The 17,300-nt window shown below is 55.3% G+C and overlaps 1 protein-coding gene across 5 annotated transcripts in view; it reads left to right on the forward strand.

Annotated features, from left to right (window-relative positions):
• Slc6a6 (solute carrier family 6 member 6) overlaps positions 1-17,300 on the forward strand; it is a 52,023-nt gene that overhangs the window by 7,749 nt on the left and 26,974 nt on the right. For 3 of the 5 annotated variants that reach the window (XM_023706360.1, XM_023706363.1, XM_023706361.1), the window contains exon 2: positions 1,830-1,873. The exons of 1 other annotated variant lie outside the window; for it this stretch is intronic. The gene's annotated coding sequence lies outside the window, so the exon portion shown is untranslated. Of the gene's footprint in view, positions 1-1,829; positions 1,874-11,615; positions 11,679-17,300 lie in introns of those variants that run through there. One more of the 5 variants, XM_023706362.1, reaches the window with a different exon arrangement.

The raw sequence follows: 17,300 nt of genomic DNA on the forward strand, positions 1-17,300 counted from the left end.
GTGCTGGCCCTGGACTGGAATCAGACTCACAGTCTCTCTTTTCATGCGTCAATGGGGCCCAAGGCCTCATACATGCTAGACAAGCAGTCTACCTTTTATTTTATTTTGTGCTAAGTCCTTGCTGTGTAGCTGAGGCTGGCCTCGAATTCAAGGCGATCCTCCTGCCTCAGCCTCCTGGGTGCTGGGGTTGCAGGCATATGTCATTGTACCTGGCCATTATCTTCCTATCTTATATGTGGAAGCCCCGATCCTGGCTGAGACCAGGTAACTCCCCCAAAGTCCCAGGCTGGGAGCTGGCAGGGCCAGGCCCTGGGCTGGTGCCATGTTGGAAAGGCTGCCTAGGGGAAGCCTCTTGCTGCTCCCGGTCCTCAGTCCAAAAGCCACAGGAGACTTTACGGCAGCCAAGTAGGATATAGGATGCATGCTGCAGAGGCTTTGGCGGGCTGCCCCAGATTTGGTTAGAGCCCTCCTCCCTGCTGGGTCAGGTCGCCTGCCATGACCTGGTGCCTGACTCTCTTCATACCCCATGGTATTTGGGGGCTTTGGTGATGGCAAGGGGCTATGGCCAGTGCATGCCTGCCTGTTCCCAGCAGGCACCAGGTGTAAGGGGGGGTGCCCATGTTTCAGCAGTAGCTGGTTATAGCCCCACCCCAGGCTGCTGCTGGTCCGTCCCTTCACGGGCTCCCCCCATCCCATTTCTGAGCCAACTGCACTGTGAGAAGCACACCCAGTTGGGACAGATGAGGGCCATAGGCATGGGGCTGCCTGGGCACCACACAGCAGGTGACCTTGCAGCCCAGCACTCGCTGTGCACATCCTCTGCTGCACTGAGTCTGGAGACCCAGAAGAGAGTGAGGTGATGAAGCCAGTCCTATTTGGCATGGGGGCTGCTCCTGCAGGTTTGCTGTGGGCAGAAATCAGCTCAAATCTAAGCAAACAGGAAGCTTAGTGCCTCTCCTCAGGACCCTGAGGAGAAGGCCAAGGCTGAGTACTTCAGGTGCAGCTGCATCCAGGTGTGGAGTCTTGGCCATGAGCTGGTCCGCCTTTGCCAGACTCCATGTCCCTCTGTGCCCTGTGCATTCTCTTCTCTTCCACTGTTCTCTGTTGCATATATGGGAGGCACTCTCCAAAGCCTGGAGGGCATCTTGGCCATTGTTCCTGTTGTCCAGCTGTGGTTAGTGTGGTCCTGACTGGGGGAGGAGGGTAGTGCTTTCTGAGGGCCATGGTGCCATTCTCTGTCCTGCAAGAGCCACCCTCCTTGGTGCCCTTTGGGACTGAATTCTTTGTCTCCCAACCTACCTAGTGTCACTGGCTGCACAACCCCTGGGATGGATGAACTCAGCAGTGCCTTCATTCCTGGTGCCAGCTGTGGGATCTGGCTGTAGCGGGTGCCTATGGACTGTTGATGCAGTGTCCACCTGCAGCCCAGGTGGGAAGCAGAGCAGGGCAGGCTGAGGAGGAGGACAGTACCCAGGGCCCACATCCTCCCAGACCCATTATTCATGGCGATGGAGACTCCAGGGCTGCAAGGCCAGTTCCACATGTGCCCATCTTCAAGTTCTGGAAATCAGGAGAGGATCCTGCCTTATCTAACTCCTCCCCACCCAAGGGGTTTTGGAAAACCAGAACACAGAGTATGAAAACCCAAAGCAGAGCTACACCACATTCCCCGAGCCTGCCAGGTCTTCTCCAGTCCTGGGGAGTGGTGGCCCCTGGCTGCCTAACCCTGACTTGGAGATCAATATGTGAGGGAGGGTATGCATGAGTGTGGGTGCATACCACCCCCACCAGCCACAGACCCCCCTGACAGTGTCCCCTCCTCTGTGCAGGTCCAGATCCGGAACCGCAGCCCCCACTGAGGAGCCTCCTGCCTGTGAGTAGTCGCAACATCTCCGTACCCTCAGCATTTAGGGATGGCCCTCTGGGAAGGTGGGCCTGTTTACTTATTCGGCTTGGCTGGCCTTGAACTCAGAATGATCCTCCTGCCTCAGCCTCCTGAGTGCTGGGATCACAAATGATGTGTACTATCACACTCAGTTCCGAAATTTTTTAAATCTTGAAAGCATTGGGGGTGCTTGCAGCGTAGGACAGTGAATGGCTATAGCCTCAGTGCACTTCCTGGTCTTGGCCCTAGCCCCACTCACCCCTCTCCTCTGTGTTCTGTGGAAACTCTCAGGCCCAAGGCTTTCTGCTGAATCACTGGGCCAAGAGCAGGCGTGGGCACCCCTTTACCCAGTCCTGCTGAGTTTCGCAAGAGTAGAGCCATTGTTTTATGGGCCCCAGCCAGGCATCCTGGAGTCCGCTATCTAATCTCCAGCCTTCACAACTTGCTGATTACCTACAGCATTGCTTGGTTTGCTTTCAGTTCAAGGTCACGGGTGTCTTTAATGGCCTCTTCAGCTGATGTAGTTGATTTCAACCCTGGCAGGTCACCCTTTCATCCCCACCTGCTTCAGGAAACACCAAGATGTGGCGTGCGCAGCTGCCCAGCTCCAGGCCTAGTCTAGGTGTTCCACATTTCTGGGCAATGTTGTCCTGTGTTTAGAAAACAACAGCCCCTGGGTGTAGTGTCACTTGTCTCTCTTCCAAGCACTGGGAAGTTGAGGCAGGAGGATCATTGTGAGTTGGAGGCCATCCTGGACTACATAGTGAGATCCTGTCAGGGCTATGTCACTAGAGGTCTGGGTGCTGGCTTCTCTAGAACCCACTTAGCTGGAGGGGTGGCTCTTACACTGTTGGTACTATGGCTGGGCACTGCTATAGCCTCTGCAGACTCTGAGAGCTGGGCACTGATGCCGCCTGCACAGCAAAGGTGAGAAACTGAAGCCTAGATAGGTGATTGGCTCTTCCAATGCCATATAGCCCTTGGGAGTTAAACCTGGAGTTCTGATCTGGAACATACAGTGTGAACTCCCAAAGCCTCAGGAGGTGCCTTCTACCATGTGGCTAGAATGTGCATCTACTTCCAGGTGGAGCCTTCTGCGGGGCTGAGACTTCCCATACCTCCTCTGTACCCCTTAGAGCCTGGGTACTGGCATAACAGGCCTGTACCACCAAGCCCAGCTTTGACAAAGTCCTTCACCCTAGACATGGCAGATGCCAGGATGACCACACACTGTCACATGAGACCCAGTCACTCCTGAGGTGTGGCCCTCCTCCTGAAGGTGATCCTCTTAATGTGTGCTGGCTAATGGCTTGAGGAGCCAGGAGCTAGGAGGTCCCATGTTTGAGTTCCAGCCCCAGGGTAGCATCATAGCCTCAACCCCAGCTCCTGCTGCTGGGTGACCTTGAGCTCAGTCTCTGAGTCTATCCAGTCTCACTTTTCCTGCCTATGAAGTAGGCCCACAGAGGGCCCCCATGGGCACAGAACTTGGGTGGGAATGGGGACTGGACACCATTGCTGTCTGAGAGCGAGGTAGCCTCTTTCATGTGTGGACACATAAGGGTCACATAAGGGCTAGTTTTGCTCTCCCAGATGCCTGGTGGCTTCAAGATGCTCCCTGCTCTCACTGAGTTGCTCAAGTTGGGCTTGGACTTGGGGTGCTCTTGCTTCAGCCTTTCTTTGGAACAGCTGAGGTTGCCAGATCCCCATACCCCACTTCTGTGTGTGTGACAAACCTGCCACCTCCAGCCAGCACAGCTGCAGGGTGACACAGTGATTAAGAGGGCTTGCTGTGTTATAAAAGCAGCACATCGTTCATACAGAAGATGCAGAAAGGGGCTAGGTGCAGCTCAGCGGTGAGCATGGGCAGGAGTGGTGTGCAGGGCTTGGAGTGTGCAGGGCTCCAGAGTCCAGCGCAGCACCACAGAAGAGGAGAATTTAGGAGGCACTGGAGAGTCTAAGGAGAACGGAGCTCATCTGTGTTCCCACCACCAGAGATAGCGGTAGTGTTATTTAGTGCACGTTATGAGAAGCCTTCCTTTTTTAAATTTAGTATTTCAAGATGGAGTCTTGCCACATGACCTAGCCAATCCTTAACTCCTGAGCTCAAGCAGTCCTGCCTCAGCCTCCCGTGTAGTCTGGGGCTGCAGGGCACCTAGCCAAAATTTTCATTTTGAAACAGAGCCCCAGCATGGATGTCAGTGGGAGTGTGATTTCAGCCTCTATGACATACTTCTGGGTTAAAAGAAAGGTTTGTTGGTTCCTTGACTTGGATAATTTTTTTGAAAAGGCCAATGGCTTTTTAGATTTGTGACTGCGTGGTGTCCCCTTAGCTGACCGTACCCCCCACAGTGACACAGTGACTACAGGCAGCTATGCAGGTGAATGGGGGTGCTGCTGGTGCAGGTAAGACCACGTTCACCAGCACAGCTGCGGGGGAGGAGCGCGGTCTGTGGCCCAAGTTCTAATGTGTTGGGCAAACTATTTATCTAATTAGTCCCTGGTGACAGAATCCACTGGCTGTAACGTCTCTCTGGTTTAATCCCTTTCTATTTTTAATTATAGTATAATTGTAATATAGCACATGACAGATCACCCTGATCTTTTTGCTGTGTTTTAACATTTGGCAGTGCTGGAGTTAGAACCCAGGCCGTTCACAACAGGCAGCACTCCCCACTGAGCTGTACCCGACCCCAGCTTTCTGCCCTGAACTTCAAGGGTACAACTTAGCACTGCGAGTGTGGCCAACGTGCTGCATGTAGCAGAGCGTGGTGATACCGTGTGCGTCTGTGAGCGGGGTCCTTTCCGTGCCAGTGTGCCAGGATACCGCAACTCTAACCTAGCAGGGATACACCTGTACTCCATTCATTGCGAGGGCTCAAACCCAGGCCTTGCACATGGTGAGCATGGCTGCCGAGGGGCTACCTGTCCTTTGGGCATCCGATGCACACTCCCACGTCACAAATACCCAGGAACCACCCCAATTTTCATGCCTGTTCCATAATGTCTGTGGGTGTGAAGGGGGTGTCACCACCACCCAAGGATCCCACAGCAGGCCTTTGAGGACAGAGCATGTGATTGCCTCACTCCCTGCTCTGAGAAAGCAGCTCCTGGTCTGAGACAAGTCAGAAGTATAAAGGGCTGTGACCTGGGCTCCCGGTTTGTGGGTGTTGCTGGGCCTTGCTATGCAGCCTGGAGTGGTTTCTGGGTCCTCAGTCCTGCGCCACTGTGGTGTGTTGCATTGTCATGTGGGCTCCCCTCCAGCTTTGAGGGTTAGGGAGGAAAACACAAAAGCCTTTGTGTGTGTCAGTGCACAGCCCCCCTGAGCAAGTGCGGCCTATTGGTCACTCTGGGGCAAGGGCACTGTCACATCTGGGTGATTCCCTCTCAGGGAGTTAGCACAGCTTCAGAGGTGGCACTCACAACCCCTCACTTGCACATATGTGGTCCTTACGCTTCTTGTCCTCAGGACTCTTGTCAGCACTCAGGGATAATGGGGAGCTGAGGGTTTCATGAGGACCTGGGATGCGGATGCCTTCTGAGAGCAGGGCTTCTCAGAAGGCATCCCTTGCTCCCATCCCCAGGGACGACGAGTCTAGACAACAGGTACCCACTACAGGGCTGATCTCTGTCTCTGCATCCTGTAGTCAGCCCCACCCTGTGGTCAGCTTGGTGACACCCACAAGCCACCTGGACCTTGGCCCCAGCAACCAGAAGAGGTTCTGATGGTGCTCCTGCCCCTGTACCCCTTCTAACTGGGGGATGGGACTCTGTGTGTAAGGCTGGGGCCAGATAACGGAAAGTGGTCACCACCCACATAGAGTGTATGTCCAGGGGCAGGAAGGTGGCACTTGTGGCCAGCTAGATAGCTCGGTGGATTTAAGCACTTGCTTCGGCAAACACAGGGGCTGGGGGTTCAATCCCCAGAATGCCATGCCAGCCCCACCCCTGGGGCGTGCTGAGACAGCAAGGTGATTGAGACTGGGTGTGGTGGTGCACACCTGTAATCCCAGCACTTGGGAGACTGGAAACAGGAGGATCACTACAAGTCCGATCTATGTAGGGAGACCCTGTAGACCCTGTACTAAATTCATAAAAAAAAAAAAAAGTGGTCACCACCCATGTGAGTGTATGTCCAGGAGCAGGAAGGTGGCACTTGTGTCCATGTGACATCCTCAGTAAGGGACACAAATTGGGGGTGTGGCACATCTGTGGCTGCATCATGTCCAAGTGGAGGAGTGCGGTGACCTCACAGGCCTGTGAGGCAGAAGGTGACAGTGTATGGCTCCAAGAGCATGTGGCCCTCTCGTTTCCCAAGTATCCAGCTTTCACTGGGTTCTCTGTGTACACTGGGCCAGGCTGCCAGGTCAAACACAGGTACCAGGCCCAGGAGGACTTCAGCGTGTTCAGTGTGCTGTATCTTGTGTGGTGGCTACTGCCGGTGGCAGACCACTACTTGTCAACAGCTGATACCTGTCTGTCTCTAGGCAACAGAGGGCTGCTCAGTGGACCTCGGGTCTGGTTCTGATTGGGCCACAGGTGTGAGGGAGGCAAGGGAGATGGGACATGTGGCATCATGGGGACAGGGCTGCTGGGTCGACCTGCTCACTCTCACTCTAGAACTGCCTTTAGTGAGTGTCCCCAGGTGGTGAGGGCACCTTGGGAGATGACAAGGTCTCTAGGAGGAGGGTCAGAAGGCAGGCTGGGGTCTCAGTTCTCCTGGTTGGGACGGTGCACCTTCCCACATAAGCTGCAACCCACCCCCATACCCTCCTGTGCTGCCTCCTGGGCTAGAATGTACCCCTCCCGTGCCTAGGAACTGTCAGAGTGAGGGACTCTGCTGTTTCTCATTTGTTTAGCACCTGCTGGCTCTGGCTCCTGTGCAGCACTGGGCTACACTCACCTCCTGCCCATCCCTTCAGGAAAGGCCACCCAGAGGAGTCTAGATACCTTCAAGGTTACACAGGCTGCAGGCTACCTGCCACCACCTCCTGGCTGTGCCCCCCTCCAAGTCTGGCCCCTGCTTAACTCAGTTACCCCCACCAAATGAGGAGCAGAGGGGACTGCCATGGAGCTGCCAGTCACTGGTACTCAAGGAAGATGTGGCTTGGTTTTTGGAAAGTTGGTTTTCTTTTCTTTCTGAGACATGGTCTTATGTGGTAGCCCAGGTTGACCTGAATCTTGCAGCAACCTTCCTGCCTCAGCTTCCCAAGCGCTGGGATGACAGGTGGAATATTACTAATTATTGTGTCCTCTTCTGATCATTGTGCCCAAAGGATGCAGGATGACTTGTCACATTTATACAGTGACATTGTGCACTGAGAAAGACAGCACCAGCCTGTCACCTCTTGCACCTAAGGGCGCAGCTTAGATGTGTCCACAGGCAGAGGTGGGACTTTTCCCTTCCCTCAGGCCCTTCTGGTCACCAAGTAAAATTCCTCTTCACTGCTGGCAGCTTTGGGAAGCAGGAAGGGAAATCAAGATGATCTCTGGGCACCTGGAACTCAGCATCAAGAGCATGACCTCTTTTTCCTGTCCCTTTGGTGGCCAGGCCCTTGCTGGCCTGGGGTCTCAGTGATGTGCAACCTGGGTGGCCCTGACACATCCAGCCCTGAGGAAAGTGAGGACACTGGGGATCAGGACACCAAGGTCCCCTGCCCACACTGCCTTGCCTGTCCTGAGCTGCACCCCAGCCCCTGAGGTTGCAGAGATCTCCAGGGACAGGCTGACAGCCATACAGTGGCACAGGGAGGAGGAGGAGAGGACTCCTGAAAGGGTGGGGCCAGATGGGGTCTGGCTGTGGCCACCATGGCTGTGTGCAGATGGCCCTGAAGCTTGCTAGTGGCCTGCATCCTCACCTTGTAGGATGCAAGGGCCATGTGATTTATGTTTTGTGTGACTAAATGGTCTTGCTTTAAGAGCTGTCCTATGGCGGGAAAGCAAAGCGGGGAGTTGTGTATGGCTGCTGTCTTCAGTTCCCTAGGGAACTCTCCATGAGGTGAGAGCCTGTGGAGGGAGGGCTATGCTCACCCCAGCTGTGGTGTCATTGACTCCTCAGGTCCTGCCACTTCACAGAGGCTAGAGTAGAGCCTTCTCCCTGGGGTGACGTCCTGGGGTCACTATTCTCCCACTTCAAAGTGGTGGATTAGGGGATGCGTGGAGGTGGAAGAAGTGCACTTGGGACCTTGGGACTTGAGAGTGAGGGGGGAGTGGGAGGGGTTAATGTAGAATTCAGTCACAAGGGTCACAGTGACCAATAAATAGGTGAGTCAATTAAATTAAAGGATGCTTTCTTACCTATTTATAGAGGTGGCCTAAATCCAGGTGCCCTGGCCCAGGAGGAGGAGGAGGAGAAGGAGGAGGAGAAGGCTTTTCCGTGGCAGCTGGGCTGGGGGTGGGGGTGTGCCTGAGTGGATGGGCTGGGCCTGGGACTGGCTGGGGCAGGGAGGGGCCTCTGGACAGCTGAGATTCCACCAGTGAGATAAGCTGCAGTACCACCTCCTTGGACTTCAGTCACCTCTGCGCAGCCAGGCTGAATGTGAGAAGGTCCGCCTGAGCCTGGTGGGCATTGGTGAGCACACAGGCCTCCTGCTCACCTGTCCTGGTTCTTCCTTACACAAGTGCCAAGTATGAACTGCCAGATTTGAGGCTAACAGAGTGCAGGTATGGTCTTGGCTGACACTTGGATTCCGATCCTTGCCAGTGATTTGCAAAATGACAAAACAACTGCACCACCCCTGCTCCTCCTGCTCCTCCTGGGTCAGACTGAGGGCTGAACTAAGGTTCAAAGGCCATGACTTCAGCATCTTGGTGAGGGGTTCTGGTTTATCACCCAATACCCCTGGGTGGGTTGGGTTGGTCCCACAGTGCAGCACAGGGCAGCTGTGGAGTCAGAGCCATGGCTGTGACCTCCTTACCTGGAACGTTAGGAGACATGAGCAGCCACTTCTGGAGATTGGTGTAGGACAGGAGGAAACCCTCACAGTGGGGTCACGGTGCTTGGCCATACCTGGCACACAGCTAGCTATATCACCACCCCTCCCCACCAGCTTTCGCGTGGGAAGCATGGAGGCAGAGTGGCCGTGACAGTAATGTTCAAGGACAGGTGGCCCTGCCCCAGAGCCCTTGCTGGCTTCCTGCAGGAAGTATAGGGTTGGGCTAGAGGGACAAGTCCCAGTCAGCCTCCCAGGAAATGTTCTTCTCTCTCCTCCTCATCCTCATTTTTATTTTCTTATTTTGAGACAAAGTCTCTCTGAATTTCCCAGACTAGGTTCAAACTCTTGGCCCTCCTGTCTTAGCCTTCTTGAGTGCTGGGCTTCTGGACATACCTTACCACTCTTGCCTTTGAGGTGGGGGTTTCTGGTTAGCTGCATTTTGTGGGAACCCCAGTCTCTGAGGGAAGTGGCCAGAGGGAAGCCCCAGCCAGGGCCTGGGCACCTGCGCTGCACCTCCTTTCTGGGAACCGTGCTGTGGGTCAGAGCAGCTCTGGGTCTTCCAGGGAGCCCTGTGGGGGAGGGGAAAGTGTGGGCTCTTGAATGGTCATCTCCCTGGGCACCTCCACAGCCCTGGCACCCTAAATTGGTTTTGCAGTGTATACCATGCACCATAGGAAGTGGTGCTTTTGTTGTATCCATGTTTGACAGAAGAGAAAAGTGAGGCACACAGCAGGCTCCCTGGCTCACTTGGCAGCATGGGATGAAGGCACTGGCCCAGAGTTGCTGGGGAGCTGTCAGCAACCTGGGGATTCAGGGGGGGCTGGGTGCCTGTTAGAGCCTTATGGGGCATCAGGGCTGCAGTGGTGGTCTTTCTGATGCACGTGCCTCATGGCACAGCCTTTGTCTCCCAGCCTGTGCCTATCAGGTGCCGCTATGCAGGCCAGGCGCAGACAAGGCTCCTCAAGGCACCCGGACCACAGGAGGTGTCCCCATATCCCTTGTTCCCACCCTCACCCTCCTCCTCAGTCAGGGTCGGAGTCACGGAGAGGCAGGGCTGGGGGATACTCCAAGCTGCAGGCTGGGCTTAAGAGCATCTGATCCAAGTCTTCTGGCTACTCTCTACCTTCAGGAAATGCCCAGCAGGCCTTGTCCTTGGAGTTTACCTTAACAGAACTTGTTTCTGATTTGTCCCCATTCCTGAGGGCAATAATGTCGCTCACCCTGTCACACTGCCACCATGCAGGTGCTGTTATTGTTCCCATGTAGTAGTTGAAGAAACCTAGGTACATAGAAAAGGGCGTCCTCACCTGGGATATGCTGTGTGTGGGTGTGGACAATTGGGACCTGACTGTGTGGCATCTGGGGCCTTCTCTTGTCATTGGTCCCTGCTGGGGAGCTAGTGGCACCACCCATATCCTGCTTCAGGGAAAGGTGTCTCTCCCACCCTGGGCAGCTGTGGCCAGGTCCTCACTGCCCTGGGACTATCTGTGTCCCCTCTCCTCCATCACCTTGTGCCTAGACACCTTGGCCTTGATTTCTCCATTGCATTGGTTGGGTCCTGGTGGTACCTGCCCTGTGGTGCTTGCAGTGGTTTAGCCTGGTGACCCATGAGGGGTGTTCAGGTGGCTACTCCATGGGAAATGGGAAGTGAGGCTGCAGTGGAGAGTACACAGATACCTAGGTGCCACCAGGTACTCCAGAGTCAGGTTCATGTGCAGTCTTCATGCCTCTCCTAGTCTCCTGAAGCCAGGTTTCCAAAGGGTTGACAAGTCCCAGCCCCTATGCAGAGGCGACACGAAGTCCACAGGTCTTACCACATGCCAGATTCCTCCGGGTCACAGGGACGTTTCCAGATGGAGAATTCAGAACCTTGCTCAGGTTGCCAAGTGCTTGCTGAATGGTGTGTGCGAAGGAAGGGGGATGCAGCTCGAGGACCAGGCCACAGAACTTGGCACAAAGCTGGACTATGAAGGTAATGCCAGGGAGGATGAGGAGCCTGGGACCTCACACCAGGCAGAGGAGGAACCTGGTGCCAGACACCGAGGACAGGACAGAGGGTGTGGTGAGCTTGGGTTCCAGGTGGAGAATTTAGAATGTCTCTAGCTGGCCAACAGCTATTGGGGTCTGTATGAGCAACATGGTGGAGAGGAGGTCTGGGCACCTGAGACGGTGTGGCTACTCCTCTGATGCTGTGTGACAGGCTGGGTGACCATGCCCTATGTCCCAGCTCAGCCTGGGCAGGTGGAAATGCTGGGGTGGCCCATGCAGAGAGTCAGATACCCTGTCCCCAGGTATGAAGCAAACTTTCTCTTCAGAGTCCCTCCCCATTTCCAGCCTCAGTTTCCCCCTGGTGAAGCATGGTTCCTCCTAATCTACTGGGTGTCTTGTGTCAGGACCTGTGTTATCTGTTGCAGCCCGAGCCTGACTATGTGTGGGTCTGGGCACTGGCCTGTGGCACTCTCAGGAGACATCCAGGGAGCAGTCTGGGCAGTGGATGCCAAACCCCTAAAGATCTGGGGTCATCTTAGAGAGAGAAACCTGGCAGAACTTGGGCCTTTGTGGGGGCACTGTGTCCAGGGCCACGCATCCCAGCCACTCCTTGGCTCAGTCGGTGGCAGCTGGAGTCCTGGGTCCCAGATGCCTAGTGGACTTTGATGTGTGAGTTCTGTGCCAGGTGCAGCTGACAGTGGAGGATGGCTGTGACCGGGCTGGGGGAGGATGCACAGCTCACTTGGGGCGGCTAGTGAGGGGAGGAGCCCGGGCCCCGGAACAGCTGCGACGGGTATGCTGCGACACCGTCATGTCATCCCGGCCACTCGGTCCTGGCACTGTGTAATGGAGCTGCCCTGAGCCAGGGTGAGGTAAGGGTGTGGTGAGGAAGGAAGGGGCCTTTCCTGACTGAGAGAAAGAGGAACCCGCTGCACCAGAGAGAAAGGCTGTTGACAAGCAGGGGCAGTGCCAGATGAGGGGGGTGGCCTGGCTGGTTCCACAGAGCCTGGTTACAGCAGTGGACATGACACCATACCCTGAATGGTGGTGTCATGGGGTGAGGGAGTCCTTTCCCCTTGATTTTTGAGCCCCCAAGGTGCTCTGGGTTCTCAACATGAAAGGGGAAGTGGGGCAGACACTGCACTGCAGGGGGCTGTCCAGGAAGTGCCCTCGCGCCTGCCCACTTCCGGGGTGTCAGGAAAGTGACATAGTTGATGCCTGAAGTGCTGCTGACTCACCCTCGCCCTTTGGGAGGGAGGACCTCGCTTGGAGCTCTCACAGCCCAACAACCAGGGATGAGAGCCTACAGCCTAGGCTCCCAGAGCATGTCACTGTCACCTGGGTGACAGTGACTGTGACCTCATGGTGGAGGTGGCCTGCATTTGCCCTCAGGCAGCCTGACCGTTTCTGTCCCCATCTCTCCTAGCCAACTTATCTCTGATTCAGTGTCCTTGTGTTACTTCAGCATTTGCAGGGTAGGATGGTGACTTCTGCCTGGTAGGCACCTGGCCTATGTGTGACAGTGGAGGCTCTTGCCCCATCATCTGTGTTCCCTGCCTTGGAGAGTGGCCCCTTGCTGCCTGGACCATGTGAGACTGTGGGGATCTCCAGCTCTCAGCGCTGCTCCCCCAGAACTCTGCCACACACAGCTCTACGGTCAGAAGCCCAGGCTCCCAGCTGTGGTTGCACAGCCCGGGCCTCCTGCATCCTGTTTGCTGCGTCTTCTCCACTGCCTGTATGAATCTCTAGGGCCTTCAGTCAGGACCTGGCTCCTCAGGAGGGGATTGAATAATCGGGATCCCTGTCTAGGCCTTGAATTTATAAGGGGTGACTGTGGGGCGCTGGATGTGACCCATACTGTGCTCCTACCTGGCACTTCCCAGAGGACAGGCTGTGAACTCTGCTCACCCACTGCCTCTGGCTAGTGCAGCCCAGGGGGCTCCTGCCTGGAAGTTGCCTGGTGCCTGAGATCACTGGGCAGTCAGGCCACACACACACACACACACACACACACACACACACGCACACCCCTGTGTGCCCTTACCAAGTGATAGCAGATGAAGCAGCACAGGCACAGGGAGGATTGTGGCCCGGGGCTGAGCAGGCAGTAGCAGGGTCTTCATGTGGACAGACTGTGCTCTGGAGCAGTCAGGCCAGCAGATGGAACACTTTGCCTAGGTAGATACAGCTTGTCCCCTGTCCCTAAGGTGGCCGCTAAAGTCACACCCTATGGGCCTCACTGTCATCCGTACCAGAATGTCCCCCATTGTTTTCAGCTTTGTTTCAGCCAAGACTATGCCCAGCTTCCTGGCAACCTCACAGGCACTCGGGGGCTGGCCACAGGCTGGCATATTCAAAGCACACACCTCCTCCTCCCTATACCCTGTGATCTAGCCCCCATGATATTGAGAACACCATAAGGGGGGGGGAGGTGTGTGTATGTGCATGCCTGTGCCCTAGAGTTCTTGCGTATGTATGTGTTCAGGATCTGGCCCCAGGTGGACTCCAGCCTGGGCAGCTTTAAGCTGCCCCCTCTATGCTCCCCAACTCTTTCCTGGGCACCTGGCCTTTGCCCGCCAGGCCCCAGGAGGCCTTGGGCTGTTACACTTGAGTTAGCCTTTTCTCAGAACAGATGGCTAAAGGATATGGACCACGTGATCCCATTAAATGATTAAATCTTTTGAACGTTTACTTTCTATGACAGAAAAAAGCTTTGATTTTTTTTTTTTTTTTTTCCTTCTTCTGGAGCTGGATGGAGCCCAGGCCCTTGCATGCTAGGCTGATGCTCAGTGCTGAGCTTGCTATGCTTATCCAGCAGTACCTATTGAATACTCGGGGCCCTGGTGGCACCCAGGAGCATGCAGGTTGGACATCACAGATGGCCCTGCCCTTCTGGGGACACAGGAGCTGCTCTGGCCCACCAAACACAGCCTGTGCATAGCATCACCCTTCCTGTGGCCGCCTCCCAGTCCCATGGTGTCCCTGTTCCTGGCCCACTCCTCTGAGCCTGGACCCCTGTGCCCACTGGCCTGACTGAGTAGATTGCTCATTAGAGATGCAGGTAGCACCTCAAGGAGTCAAGAAGGAGGATGTTGGAGGCTGGAACAGACCTAGGAGCTGTTCCCTTTTCAGGGGTTTGACTGGCAATGTGACCTTGGTGAGTGATATCATCTTAGGCTTGGTTGCAGAAAGGGGGTGGGCAGCGCCTGAGGAGAGTCAGCTGGGAAGGCCTGAAGCTCTGCACGGGGCCCTGTCTGTCCTGGGTGCTCAGGGTGGCACAACATGGTGTGGGGAGGACGCCGAATGCCGTGTGTGAGCCCTCCTGTGCTCAGCACCTTCCTGCCAGGCAAGGCCATCTAGAGTTCATGGCCTCACATTTCCAGTGTGCAGGGCCTTGTCACTAACTACAGGCAGGGCACACGGGGCCAGGCCCCCCAGTCTGGCTCCTCATACACAACCCAAACCTGGTTCTGGCCTCGAGCCATCTCTTTAGCCCTGCACAGCACCTGCCACACATGTTGAGAGATGCAGGTGTGTGTGTGTGGCCATTGTCCCCAGAGCCAGGCACTTGCCCTTTGTGCCCTGAGTTGATCCCGATAGGATGAGTATGACTTTTCACCTCCAGATTTCTTTTCTTTTTTTTCTGTATTTTAGGGAAGGGTCTACAGGGTGTTCAGGGTCTCACTACTAGATCGGACTCGTAGTGATTCTCCAGTTTACAGCCTCCCAAGAGCTGGGATTACAGGCGCACGACACCACACCCAGTCTTAGTTTCTATCTCAGCACGCCTCAGGGGTGGGGCCTGCACAGCAGGCCTGGGGATCGAACTCCTGGCCTCTGTGCCTGCCTGCAGGTGCTTTAATCTGCCGAGCTGTTTGGCCAGCCCTCACCTCCAGATTTCACCAGACAAGAAAAGCAAGGCACAGAGACATCATTTGCTCAGCCTCTCAGGCTGTGGAGTGGGTGGGTGCTGGGTGTGGAGGGCATACTTACCCAGCCCTCCTGCCACAGCCCTCACCCCACTGCAGGGTTGGTGAAGATTTGGGGGGGCAGGTGCCAAGGATGGGCAGGCTGACTGAGGCAGTGAGGTCTCAGGTTCCCCAGGGTCCTGCTTTTACCTCCAGGGCACTGAGGGAGGTGGGTATCACAGGCCCCAAGCTACACCTCCTCCTCCAGGATCTCTGGCACAGCCCTGGCTTTGATCTCAGCACTGTAAAAAGAAAAAAAAAAAAAAAAAAAAAAAAAAAAAAAGAAGAAGAAGAAGAAGAAGGCAAAGTTTCCTCCCTAATCTGAGAGTTTGGTGAACAAGTAGGAAATAGTTTATAACTACTTCACCCCAGTGTACTATACCCAAAAGCCTCCTGCTTTTTTTTTTTGTTTTGTTTTGTCTTATCTTTAAAATTAAGTCTCATTTTGTAGTCCAGGCTGGTCTAGGTCTTTCTATGTAGCTCAGGCTGGCCTCAAACTTGTAATCTTCCTACCACAGCCTCCTGAGTGCCTGTATCACCAACCCTGTCCAAAAAATGTGGTGCTCGGGGCCAGGGAGATGGCTCAGTAGAATAAGTGCTTCCCTGGCAAGCACAAGGGCTTGAGTTCAATCCCTGGTTCAAAAAAAAAAGGTGGTGCTTTAAAACTGGTGGGGAGAAAAGGAATGCCTTACAAGAAGCTCACAGCCTTGCTGCTGTCTGTTGAATGGGGCCATATTTGTGCCAAGACTTGCCAGATCTGCATGCAGGCCAGCCTTCAGGCATGGCTGGATCTGGCTGTCGGCTGGGAGCAAAGAAGTAAGCATTTCCAGCTGGGCAATAAAGCAGGTTCTGCCAGGGCTTCTTTACCCAATGTCCCCCTAATCGCTGGGCTGTAGTGACTGAAGAGGAAGCTCTTAAAATGGGGAATTATAGCTGTCAGCCACTGCAAAGTAACCCTGGGCCCCATGCCAAGGAAAACAGGTCATGTCTGCAGGGACAGCAGGGTGCAACCCTGGCGTGGTGGGACCCTGTGACTTTCTGGCCCCTCGGGCGGCCCCTGGTGGGGGCCACTGGCCTAGCAGGGCCGCTGCAAATATGCCATCAAGAGGTGTAGGTGTCACAGGGCCTCTGCCCACAGCCTCCCTCTCAGCAGGACTGTGGTAATTACAGTCTTGGAGATGGCAGGGACAGCAGGCCTGCTGCATGCCACTCGCTATCCAGGCAGCCCCATGCACCCTTCATGTGACCCTCATCACCCCGTGATGCAGCTGGTGTTGGGGACCAGATTTGCTGAGCCAGGTGCCTAAGGTCAGTAGCTGGGAAGAGGCCTTGGCATAAGGGTTGGGGCCAGCAGCAGGGACTGAGATAGTTTGGGGGCCATGGGGTGGTTCTGATCCTACTTTATTCCCCTGTTACCTTAAGTAGCTGCATAGGGGCAAATGGGTGGCCAGGTTGCCATGGTGATGAGGAGTAGGGTGCGTGTGGAAACCCACAGATACCAGATCTTCCCAGGTGGTTGTGGGAGATTGGAGAGCACCTGAAGGGAACATTGACTTTAAGGGACTGAGGCCCTACGCACGTGACCCTTCAGGGACAGAGATGGCCCCGAGCCCTGTGCCCTTAACAGCAGCTATAAACTCTGAAGGGCCTCCCAGGTTCCTAGGAAACAAGGGGGCCAGCCATCCTGCCCTGGCTGGAGCAAGCAGGCCATAGGTGGGGGCCATATTTTATTTCTTTGTTTTTAGACAAAGTCTTACCATGTAGTCCAGGCTAGCCTTCAACTCACTATGTAGCCCAGGCTGTCCTGAAACTCACAGGGATCCTCCTGCCTCAGCTTCCTAAGTGCTGGGGTTACAGTTATGCACTGTCACTCCCAGTCCTTGTTTTATAGGACACTAGAGTGTATAGTATGAGGTCTTAGGGAGCTCCAGAGGTAATTCCCACATTTCCTGAGGGTTCTTGTGAGTGCCCATAGTGGGCAGAGCAGGACCTTTGGGTGCTCCCCCCACCCCAAGCAGGCTGGGCCTTTCTAGTCCATCTGGCTATGTGGTTGGGCACTTCAATACCCTCCCCATGGTGCTGGCACTTCAATACCCTCCCCATGGTGCTGGCTAAGAAGCCAGGCTGACCTTGGGATGTCCCCACAGCCTCCAAGTCAAGGCAGCATCCAGAAGGGTGGGTCTGGCCACCTTGGGCTGTTCCTGCACGCGTCCCACATCCTCCAATTATGTGCCCACCCTGCTGCCACAATGCTGCCCGCCTGATAAGCATCAGGGGGCGCAGGTTCTCTCTGAAACAATGCTATGGCTAGGCTATTTTTGCAGTGGCGCGGGCTGCGGAGCCTTCTGGCCCCGCGGGAGCCGGGAGAGAAAGGCGTGCGGATGCCCCGCCAGGCAGAGGAAGGGCTCTGGGCTCCAGGAAGCCTCTGTCTGCTCCCCGCCAGACAGTGAAACAATTGGGGTCCCCACCCGAGCAAAGAGAGGAAGGAGGCGTGGGGGAAACACAGCGTTGTGCTTTTGTGCTGCT

This window comes from Octodon degus, unplaced genomic scaffold (assembly GCF_000260255.1).
Source record: "Octodon degus isolate 3935 unplaced genomic scaffold, OctDeg1.0 scaffold00254, whole genome shotgun sequence".
Lineage (NCBI taxonomy): Eukaryota > Metazoa > Chordata > Mammalia > Rodentia > Octodontidae > Octodon > Octodon degus.